Genomic DNA, 12689 nt, shown 5'->3' on the forward strand with positions numbered 1-12689 from the left:
AAGTTAAATATATTTACACAAACTATAATACGGAAAACCAAAGTATGAAATTTAATTTACAGTGCTACGTGGGCCCACAAATGAAAAAAAGTAGTAAAGACAGTAAATCTACAGTTTTTGAAGTAGTATGGCAAACTATAGTTCTCGACGATGTCTGCTATCTACAGGCTAACTCGGCCTGAAATGATGAGATAAAAAAAAGGGTGAGATTATAAAATCTCAGTGAGTAAACAAGCACCATCTAAATAATCTAAAGGCGAGTAAAGGGAGACAATTAAAAAAATTCATTTCAGTAAATTTTTCACAACACGAATATTCATTTCAACCAAATAATCAATATGGCTCGTGAATTTCTCAAAACTTGGCTCATGCTAATCCTATACTCGGGGACACCTGGACCAGGGGTATCCAACCGAGTCCGCCAAGGCTGTGAAAAATTTTATATAATAATAAAACTTGTTTTTATTTTGAAAAAAAAGTAGCCGTTCCTTGGCGTTGAATGAGTCTCACTTCACGTGGTGGTTAACGTGAACTGCACTCAAAAAGCCCACCTCAAGAGATACCCTATGCACCTCTACGATCGAGGTGAGAATATAAAGGAGTTTACCGTGCCCCTCTAATAGGTTGGTCCATGGAACCCCGCCACTACAGTAGCTAATCTTTAATCCACCAATTGATCAAATCTCAATGGCATAGCATGGCAATTACATTACTAACCAATTTATCAAGGCAAAATAAACAGTTCATATTTTTCAATACAAGTATAAATTCAGCCAATCATGCCAATTTATCACAAGCCATTTAATTCAAATCATAATTTACAATAAATCACATGGTCTCCAATTACTCAAATATTCAAATCCAACATTCTATTTTCAAATCAATTTATAAAAAATTCAATTTATTTTATAATTCCATTTATTTTATAAATTCATATTTTTCTCATAAAACAAGAAATTCATCATTTAAAATAATTTTCACAAATCACAAAATTGAATAAAAACTACTCTAGATAATTCAGACGATAATAGGTTTACTCACAGGTTTTAAAAGTTTAGATTTCAGGTGTACTCAGCTTAGTGAGCCCCAAGCGTAATTTCCTTGCCTTTGTCGAAGGGCACACCACCTTGACACAGTATAAAATCAAGGAATTTACTACATTGCCCTTAAATTGAAATAACTAATTTAGATCACTAATGCATGGTATGAAATGCAAAAGGTCTAAAATTTGCCTAAACATCGTATTGACCTATTTTGGTCTTTTACCCGATAAATTGAAATACGCATCCAATTTAGCTCCAATTGATCCCATTTCTTTTTCTAATGCTTCAAATCACCAATGTCCAGCCAAATAACCCAAAAATCAGCAAAGCCACATTCATATTCCTTCTTGGAAAAATTCAGCCAAAATGGTGCATCATTGTCACAATTTTTCCTACTTGATTTTCTTTCCATAATTCATTAATTTCCATATCAAAAACCATGATTTCATAATCAAATAACCTAAAGTAACATCACATTCTTCCTCACCATTGACTTGAAAATTCAGCTAAGGCTAGGTAATGGGAAAAATGAATGTTTTTCTACACATTCTGTTTACTAACATGCTAAACTAACACTAAACACTAACATATATCAAAATCAAATCAATCCAACAATTTTCTGTCTCTAGACCCATATGACCAGCCATGAAATCACCATGAAAACATGCAATTTAATCATGAAAAATAAGGAGAAATGCTTGGGAATAAGAAAACTCAAGCTTAATGGAAAAAATCTTACCTTTTTCACTTAATTTTCTTGAAAATTCACACTTTTTCTTTGATTTTCTCTCTCTAGGGTTTGGTTTTTGTTTTCTCTCTCTTCTTGCTGGTTTGGCCGACCATGGGGTGGAAGATGGGCTGGTTTTTGTGCCTTTTAAAAAGGAAAAATAATAAATTAATAAAGGCATGACACGTGGCATCATGTCATTGGCCCCTTTTTTTAAAATTTTGACTTTTCATTTTAATTTTCCACCATACCTTTATTCCATTTTTATCCATTCCCACCATAATTAAATTCCACAAATTTGACAAGTGTTGGTGGTGCAAAATTACTATTTTGCCCCCGATATGGCAAAATTATCGTTTTGCCCCTATACTCCAAAAATATCGAGAATTGAAAATTTCTCACTCATCAAACTCCAATTATGTTCTAAATAATCTAAATAATTAATCTTGATCAATTGTTACCAATTTTTTTTTAAATTCCCGTTTTGTCTTTAAATGACAAAATGACCGTTTTAGCCCTAATCGGTCAATTCTCCCGATTTACTCCAAACTGGGCCTCGAACTCCGGACACTGTTTTGAGAAATTCCTGGGCTGTGAAATTTGAAATTTCATATTAAAATTTCTATTTTAATTAGTTCGAGGTATAAATCAACTTAGTTGTACTTTTAAGTACAATACCGACTTTTACCTATTTTACTGAGATATTCTAGTACATAGGCATGATGTCAACTATATGTATGACTTGACAGATAATTTAGGGCTAGGCTTGACAACAAAAGTTTTCAAACTCATCTCCCTCAAACTCACCTCCATGATCACTTCGAATGCTAACTATAATAAGTCTTTTTTTTCATTTTGAACCTTCTTATAATGATTTACAAATGCAGGTAAAGCATCATTGTTTTGAGCAAAAAAGTAGACTGAAGTATACCTAAAGTAGTCACCAATTATCACAAAGCCATATGATTTGCCTCTTAGGCTAGTTGTGTTAATTGGACCAAACAAATCAATATGCAGTAGTTCAAGAGGTTTAGAGGTTGAGACAATCTTCTTGGTTTTGAAGGATGTTCTAACTTGTGTACCTAGTTGGCAAGCATCAAAAATCTGATCATTCTCAAATTTAAGTTTAGGCAATCCAACAACTCGATTTTTTCTCATCAATTTTGAGATGGTATGCATGCTCACATGTCCAAGTCTCCTATGCCATAACTAGCTATCATTTTCTTCATTTGCCATAAGACATGTTTCACAATTAAGCTCAAGATCTTCAAGGAATATAACATACATATTTTTTATTCTTTTTCCTATGAATGAAGTTTTGTTGGTACTAATGTCTATCACTTCACATTTATTTGAATCAAAACATATCTTAAAACCTTTATCACACAATTGACTGATACTTAATAAATTGTGTTTTAAACCTTTAACAAGCAACAAATGACTAATTTGAGCTTGAGAATTCTTACCAATAGTTTCTATACCATGAATTCTACCTTTTGAATCATCTCCAAAAGATACAGTAGCTCTCTTTTTCTTGTCCAGCTAAGCAAACAACATTTCGTTTCCAATCATGGGTATTGAGTAGCCACTGTCCATGTACCATGGTTGCTTCTACATCAATTGAGCTCTTGAGCATATATCTTTTTGGTTTTGCTTAACCTGCAAGATAGATTTTCAGTAGTTCTTAACAAATACTTGTACCTTGATGGGTCCTTGAAGGTTAGCTACTACATAGGATCATTTTGGAAACCAAATCCTTTTTATTTTCTGCGTGCCTTTTTTTCTATAACAGTCATAAGATAGATGACCAAGTTTATCACAAATATAACATCTAGATGAGACATTATCAGAATTTTTCTTAAAGTATGTGTTTCTTCTTGATGTTTCTTTTCTCAAACTCTTAAGAGCAGTATTTTCATCAATTGCTTTTTGTAAAGCTTCAGTTCTATTTTGCCAATTCCAATTTCAGATTTCAAAATCTGTTTTTGAATTTGAATGTTCTAGTTCCGTTTGAAGAAAGTTTCTTTGTTCAAAAACAGAATTGAAGTCATGTCTTATCTTTTCTAAATCCATCTCAAAAGATGCAGTCTTTCTTTTCAAAACTTTGTATTTTGAAGTAAGCTTTTCGAATTCATCATAAAAACATTCATATTCTTCCTAGAGTCCATCAATAGAAATATCACAAGGAGCTGAAGATACCTCAAATTCCTCATCTCTTGCCATCAAACATAAATTTGCTCTTTCTTCCACTTTTTCTTCTTCAACATCTGAACTTGAAAGAATACCATCTGACCAGGTCGCAACCACCATTGCCTTCTTTGATTTTTAGTTTTTCTTGGGAGTTTCCTCTTTCAGCAAGGGGCATTTTGACCTGAAGTGTCCAAGCTTCTTGCATTTGAAGCATATAATCTCTTCCTTCTTGTTGGACTCTTTTTTATTTTTGGTTCTCCATGAGGAACCTTCATCTCTTCTATACCCTTTTCTAGCCAATTTCCTATCTTTTTGTCCCATAAGTTTTTTGAATCTTCTTGCCACCATAGCCAATTTTTCATCATCATCATAGGATAAATTATCCAATTCTTCTTCAAGAATGCTTGCTTTTAAGGTAATACTTTTCTTCTTTTCTTTTGCTTCTTTTTTTGTCTTCCTTTTCCTCTTCCTTAAGCTCCAGCTCATGAGTGAGAAGAGACCCACAAATTTCATCAAGGGTGATGGCATTTAAGTCCTTGGCTTCACGAATGGCAGTCACCTTTTGCTTCCAATTTTTAGGTAGGCTTCTAAGAAGTCTTGATAATTTCATGTTTGGGAATTGGTTTTCCTAGCTAACGAATTATATTGGTAATATTAATGAGCCTATCTAGCATGCTGGTGATATCTTCATCAGGTTCCATCTTAAACATCTCATAATTGTGAGTTAGGAGGTCTATTTTGGACTCCTTAACTTGTGAAGTCCCTTCATGGATAATCCTAAGTTTGTCCCACACTTGTTTAGCTATTGTACAACTTGACACTTTGTTAAACTTATTAGAAGTTAAAGCACAATGCAAAGTGTTTATTGCCTTAAAATTTGTCTGGACCTTTTTGGGTTTAGCTTCAATCCATTCAAACCTTGGCTTAGGAATCATTTCATTGGTCATACATTTATGGTTGAGGGAATGAAGGATCCATCAGTGATGACATCCTACATCTCATAATCTATTGCTCTTATATAGATTGACATTCTAGTGCTCCAATAGAGGTAACTTGAGCCATCAAATAGAGGTGGTCTATTTATGGACTATCCCTCAATAACTACTGATTTTTGAACAGCCATTAGGATCTCCCTTAGGATGTTAAGCCTTGAGAAAGAGGGATAGGCTATGATACCACTTGTTGGTCCTAAATAAATGTGCTAGTGAGGGGGTGAATAACACTTTTTGGCTCTTACTAAACTTGATTTCTAATTGGGGGCAAATTAAAGGTCAATGATGAGAACTTTGATGCAAGATGAAAGACTGATTTAAGAAAGGATGAAAATAAAAAATAAAACAGAGGAGACAATACACAAAGATTTATAGTGGTTCGGTCAAAGACCTACATCCATTACCTTAATTATTCAGTCAAGGATTTACCAAACTAAATCACTATAAATGGTGGAATTCCCAAGCTCCCACCAAGCTTTTACAATTGCTTTTCACAGGCTCATCCACAACCTTTAACAATAGTTTTTCCCAAGATCAACCAAAACCCAAAACTAACTTTTCCTAGGCTCAGTTAGAAGCTATACACCCAATTAAGCTAACCCAAGCTTGATCAATCCCCTTAGAGTGACTCCCACATTCTAAGTAATCAAGGAGAATAGAAATAAAGAAGTACCTATGATCACTAACCTGATCTGAATGGTACAAGATGAAGTGCTTAACTCTATTACAAGGATAGGAGTGAAGTGTAGAAAGTATGCAAATAGTTTTTGCTATTTTTGAGCTCTTTTTGATCTTGGAAGCATCTAATCTTGTTCTTAACCGTTGGGAGTGCCTTATATACTTGGAAAACCAACTCTGATGGATGTTTGATAATTTTTGACTGTTGGGAAATAGTTTGGAGTTAGTTCTAGCCGTTAATCTGTCTTCTAGTATTCAAATTCAAATCTTCAAACAAAATGCTTTTAGTGTACTGTATATGCTTATTCGTCGATTAAGTCGTCTTTATCTCTGAATCCAGTTTCTGGCAGTAAGCTTTTAGTTGACCAACCATAGTTCTTGGTCAACTAAGTCTTTTCTGTTTTTGGACCGGCCAACTTCATTTGAATTTTAGCTGACTAACTTTCTTCTTTATCCGACTATGAGGCTTCTGTTTTGTGGTTCATTTGTAGCTCCTTATTCTTATGAGTTTTGATATTTGCTTTTTAGTGATTAATTCATTTTTGACATACATTTTCATCCTGCACACTCAATTAGTTTGGTTAGACATAAATGAATGGGAATGTTTTATTATCATAAAAAAATAACGGAGCCAACATATTTTGTCTCGCATTATTATTTTCATCCATTTTAATAGGAAAAAGATAAATAGCAAAAAAGAAAAAAAGTTGAAAGAGATAGCAAAGAAAAATCAACTATAAATAGAATATGAGACAAAAACCAATACTTTCCTAAAAGCATCAATCGTAAACATACCAAATACAACCAAGGAAAAAATAGATAAACTTAATTGTTCAAAGAAGGTGTTGGACCTTTAAACCCTAAACCTTACACCCTAAACAAAGTGAAAATTAACGTACTTGACAAAATGCAATACTTGACAAAATGCAATGAGTGCTGCTTTTGAGATCTCTTAATGAATGGAACAATAAATTGCTAACAAAATGCAAAGTAAAATATAAGTGTATCATTTTAGAACAAAACTAATCAAATAAAATAACACTCAATTATAAATTCAAACAATAACTATTAAATAATACAAATTATATTAAAAAATCATACACAATATATCTTATCATCAAGAAAGTTTCAAAGAATTATGTGGTCGGACCTGAAAAATGTTTTGCTAGAATATCAAAATTTATAATGCATTTTATTAGTTCCAACGATCCAATTGACTATATAAATGAGTGAAAGTTTACCTTCTACAAAAAAAAGTAAATGAATTTAATTCCAAAAGTAGTTTAATTGGATGCTAAATAAGGAGCAGCAGATCATACAAATTCATGAACTCTACATTAAATGGATATTATTTAATTTGTCTTGATTGGGATTAGGGTACATTGTATTTTGGAATTAAAGTAGATTTAAATATTACTTTTAAAATGGCTCTAGATTTTGGTTCAAGGAACTTAACACGCAACATGAATAATGTTTACTTGAAAACAAATAAAATTTTATGTTTTACAGTGTATTTAGTTTTCCTTGTGCTTATAATTGAAAAAAAAAAAGAAAAGGAGAGCAACAGTGTCCATGAAGAAATGGGCATGACTTTTTCATTGCTTTTTTTTTTTTTCAAAGCGACTTAGCAAATGCTCATAATTAAATCAACCAAAATTAACTTTCAAGCAACAAGGACTTCAAGCCAGATATGCTTCATAGTTTGCACATGCACGAATGTCTGAGTGCCCTGGTTTTATACTAAAAGGGGTAACATTAGACGAAACCCTAGTTTCTTGGGGGAAAGATGGTGAGATTAAACAAGTGAGATTTTTACAAGCAAAATTAGCTTAACTAGGTTAAGCAATGAACGAAGGAAGTAAAAAAGAAAAGAAAGAGGTTTTGGAATGTAGAGAGGAGAAGCATGAGGAGGGAAAGGGAAAGATTTTGGAAGAAAAGAAAGAGATATAGAAAGATAGAGGGGAGATAGATGTTTTCCAATGAATTGGAATTTAAAAAGTGTTTCTACATTTTCCATATTTCCATATAATCCTTCGTTCATATTTCATGTAAAAATCTTTCATGTTAATATAAAAAGTGTTTCCATATTTCATGTAAACATGAATAATGTTTACTTGAAAACAAATAAAATTTTATGTTTTACAGTGTATTTAGTTTTCCTTGTGCTTATAATTTTATACAGTAAAAAAAAGACATACCTGAAGGCTAGAAAGAATAGTTAATAAACAATAAATTGTCACTTTATAATTGATTGCAAGAAACTCTTGTGCTATCAAGCAAAGAGCAAAGTGCGTAGCTGTTGAAAAGAATAGCACAACATCAAGGAATAATGAATGAGCTTAATCGAATCAATAGTCATGAGTAAAGCATGCATGGTTGTAGAGGATTGCAATAATAACGAAAGTGTATATAAATGATCAAAGCTTTATCTTTTTTAAAAAAAGATAATGAATTTAATTCTAAAAGCAATTTGGTTGAATGTTGAATCAAGAGCAATAGATCACACACAAAATATAGAGACATGTTTGCTTGCTACTCTATCTATTGAAATAAGATGAGGACATGAAGAAAACAAAAGAACAATATCCATAAAAAAAAAAAAAAACACACACACACAAAGCTACACACTTGTAGAAGAAAAAACCAAAGCATAACCTTGTAAAATAATGTCATGTCATAAAAAGTTACAAACACAAAGATAGACTTGGAATACTACATATGCTTGAGGCAATTCAACAAAGCCAACATAAATTATTCATAAAAAAGAAACCCTAGCCGAAGTTTTCTGCCATTTAAATCTAAGGCAAGAAGTAGTTCAGTAGAGAATTGCAATAATAATGAAAGTGTAAATAAATGATCGAAACTTTATCTTTTAAAAAAAGTTATATGAATTTAATTCTAAAAGCAATTTGGTTGAATGTCGAATCAAGCACAATAGATCATACACCAATATATGGACATGACTACTTGTTACTCTATCTATCGAAATAAGTTGAGGACATGAATAAAACAGAAGAACAAAATCCCAAAAAAAAAAAAACTCAGACATACAGTTGTAGAAGAAAAAACCAAAGCATAACCTTGTAAAATAATGTCATGTCATAAAAAGTTCCAATCACAAAGACAAACTTGGCATCATATAAATGCCTCAGCCAATTCAACAAAGCCAACATAAATTATTCATAAAAAAGGGAACCTAGCCTAAGTTTTCTACCATTTAATCTAAAGTAAGAAGTAGTTCAGTAAAGAATTGCAATAATAATGAAAATGTATATAAATGATTGAAATTTTATATTTTTTTTAAACAAATAGATGAATTTTATTTTAAAAGCAATTTAGTTGAATGCTGATGTTGTTGAATTTTCACACAAGTGTACGTTGTCATAAACAAGTAATATAGTAGAAGTAGAGAATTGTTCCCATAGGGATTTGTCCCTAAATTTTTACTAAGAACTAAAATCTTATAACAAATCAATCTTATTTAAGCAATCAAAATTTGAATAAAATTAATTAAACCAAAATTAAAATAAACACAAAATTAACCAACAGAAATTAAATATACTTGAGAAAGATAGTAGACAAAAAACCTAAGATTATAGCTAATTGCAATCCTCATTCCAGCACCGTGGCTTTCAATGTGAAGGTTGTGGGGCTCAACCATTCTATTTTTTTTTTTGAAATTTTGACTCCTAATACCTGCAAAATAAGACACAAGATATTTAGAATATAAAATAAACATTAAATGACAAGAACACATTGTAAACAAAAACTAAAGAAAATAAATACTAAAATAAGCTAAGTTTAGAAATTTAGGTTGCCTCTCAAGAAGTGCTTCTTTATAGTCACTAACTTGACTATTATACCCCCCTTTTCACTTTTTCATCATTGCAATAATGTTTGAGGCTTTGTTTCATTACCTTGAATTGTCAAGCCCGATCTTATAAAATACTTTCCATGTCATTCATATGATTGACAATATGCTTGCATACTTGGAAAGCCTTGAAAGAAAAATCGTTAAAAGACGACAATGTACCAAATGGTACAATTAAGTTAATTTAAGTCTCGAACTAGATCAAATAGAGAATTTAAAATGAAATTAAGAATATTAAAGTCCCAGAATGGTTTAATATGGTGATTTGGAGTTCGAGGATCAATTTGAAGTCAAACTAGAATTTTTACTGTCCAGGGGCAAAATGGTCATTTGCCACCCAAGGACACAATGGGAATTTTTAGAAAAGAATTTTTTTAGCCCCATTTGACTTATTGGAGTATGATTTGAGTATTGGAGTATAATTTGAGGGTTTGGCAGTGAAAAAGTTTAATTCCAGTGATTTCTAGAGTGTAGGGGCAAAAATCGTAATTTTGCCACCCGCGGACAAAATTTGAGATTTTGAGAGAATTTAGATCAAATTTGACAAATTGGAGAATGGTATGAGTATAAGGGATGAAAAATATGTCTATGGGCAATTTTTCAATTTTTGGGGCAAAAATGTAATTTTTGACTTTTACGGGGGTAAAAGTGTAAATTTCAAAAATTACTCCACCAAGACTTTGGATAAGTCTGAGAATTTTACCTAAGCTATGGATATGTGGGACAAGTGTATGGTGAAAATTTGGAAACAAATGGATGGCTAGAATTTAAGGAATTAATAAAACATTAAAAAAATGAATAAAATAATATTATATTATTTTAGCCTTTAAAAAGGTAAAAATTCCGAAATTCTCATCTTCTTCAGCTGTCCAAACCAGGGGAGAAAAGGGAAAAAAAAAACAAGAATCCTACCTGAAAAATTTGGAGAAAATCAAGAGAAATCAAGAAATCAAGCATTAAAAAGGTAAATTTCATTGATTTTCCTTGTGATTTTCACTACCCATGCATTTTTTTCTCATTTCCATGCAAAATTAGAAAGTGGGTATGGACACCCATGCTGGCCAAACCTCCATGGATGAGTTTTGAGCTTGATTTTTGGTTGATTTTAATTGAATTAAGTGATTTTAGTTAAGTTATATTGAAATATAGCAAAAATAAGCTAGAAATATAATTTTCTCCCATTGAAACCCATTATGCTGAATTTTCTAGGGGAATATTGGCTGCTGATCTTGATGGTTATTTGAGGAATTATGATGAATAATGATGAATTATGAGCCTAGAAAAATAATGGAAATTTTCGGAGCAAAAATACAAATTTTTACCCACTAGGGGTATTTTCGTAATTTGTTATCGGGACTGATAATTTGCACCACACTGAGGGAAATTAAGTCAATTTGGGTGCAATTGAGGTATAGAAACTGAAAAAAATTAATTTGGAGTTTAAACGGACGCGTATATCAATTTATCGGGTAAAAGACCGAAATAGGCTAACACCGCATTTAGGCAAAAATTTAGACATTTTTGCATTCCATATCAAGCATTAGTAGTCTAAATTAGTTTAATTTCAATTTAGTACCAATGTGGTGAATTTCTCGATTTTGTACTATGTCAAGGTGGTGAGTCCTCTGATAAAGGCAAGGAAATTGCACCCGAGGACCAATAGTCTGAGTATTTCGAAAATCCTCACTCTAGACACGGTGAGTAACCTTACCATCATTTTAATTATCTAAAGTATGTTTTTATTCGGTTTTGGTGAATTTTATGAAAATCAGTTCAAATGGTAAATTTTTATGTTTTGTAAACAAAATGAGTTTAAATGAAAATATTTTATAAATTGTCTTGAAACGAAATAACGATTTTGAAAATAGAGTAATTGGAGACCACTGATATGTTGTAAATTTAAAATTGAATTAATGGCTTATGTTATTGTATTGGCATGACTGGCTGGGCTGTGTTTTTATGAATTATATGAATCGCTTTATTTTACCCTTGTAGGCTGGGTAGTAATATATATTAGCCCTGTCATGCTGTCAAAATTTTATTGTATGGTGGGTTTGACCTGCTGCAGTGGGCTGGATTCTGTGGACTAGCCTATTAGAGGGGCACGGAATCCTGTTATATTTTTACCTCGGTTGGAGAGGCGAGTAGGGTAACTCCTGAGGTATAACTTTTAGAGTTCACTTCACGCCAAACCACCTCGTGAAGGGGAACTCGGCCAACGTCAAGGAATGGCTATGTTTTCAAAATAAAAACATGACTTTCTAATAGCCTTGGCGGACTCAGTTGGGATAGCCCTCGGCCAAGGTATCCCAAATAACTGAGTATGATAATAATTTTTGGCATGAGCCAAGTTTTTTAAGAAATTCATAAGCCATGCTGATTACTTGCTTTAAATAAATTGATTTCATTTGGTTGAAATAAGTTGAAAGATGATAAATTACAGTTTGATGAAATGTTTTAATAGTCTCCTTTTACTCGACTTTAGATATTTTGAGTGATGTTTGTTTGCTCACTGGAATTTTATAATCTCACCACTCTCATTTCCACCCATTTCAGGTTCAGAATAGATTGTAGATAACTGATATCGGCAAGGATTACAGTTGAACTTGCCACATCCAAAGACTGTAGGTTCATTTCTTTTGATACTTTTGGTCATTCGTGGGCCCACGTGTCACTGTAAATTAAATTCTATACTTTGGTTATCTGTATTACTGTATGTAAGAATTTATTTTGCTTTTACGCTATAAAAAATTATTTATGCAGTGTTCTTAAAATATCGTTTTATGTGAAAATTGAATATTTTATTGAATATTTTTATTTTATTATAACAGTCATAATTCCATTTTAAACGAATGTTTTAGACATCCAAAATTATTTTTGATTAAGAAATATGTGTTTTCCACTTACATACTATATTTTTAGTTGATTTTTGATATTTTTGGGATAAATGACAAAAATACCCCTGTGAGACGGAAATTAATATTTCATTTGTTTAAGTTGGAAACAGTTTAAAATCTTTTAAAATGTGGTATTTGGAAACAGTTACCCACAGGGGAAATGAGAAGCTGATATTAAGCCTTGCGGGGTCTCGGTTGACATTCCGGGTAATGAATGTCGATCGAAACGTCGCGGCGGTTGTCACGGGCTCGATGGGAGTTCCGGGTCATGACATGAATGCTTCTATAAAC

Source organism: Theobroma cacao, chromosome 9, assembly GCF_053813885.1.
Source record: "Theobroma cacao isolate CCN51 chromosome 9, ASM5381388v1, whole genome shotgun sequence".
In the NCBI taxonomy this organism is placed as follows: domain Eukaryota; kingdom Viridiplantae; phylum Streptophyta; class Magnoliopsida; order Malvales; family Malvaceae; genus Theobroma; species Theobroma cacao.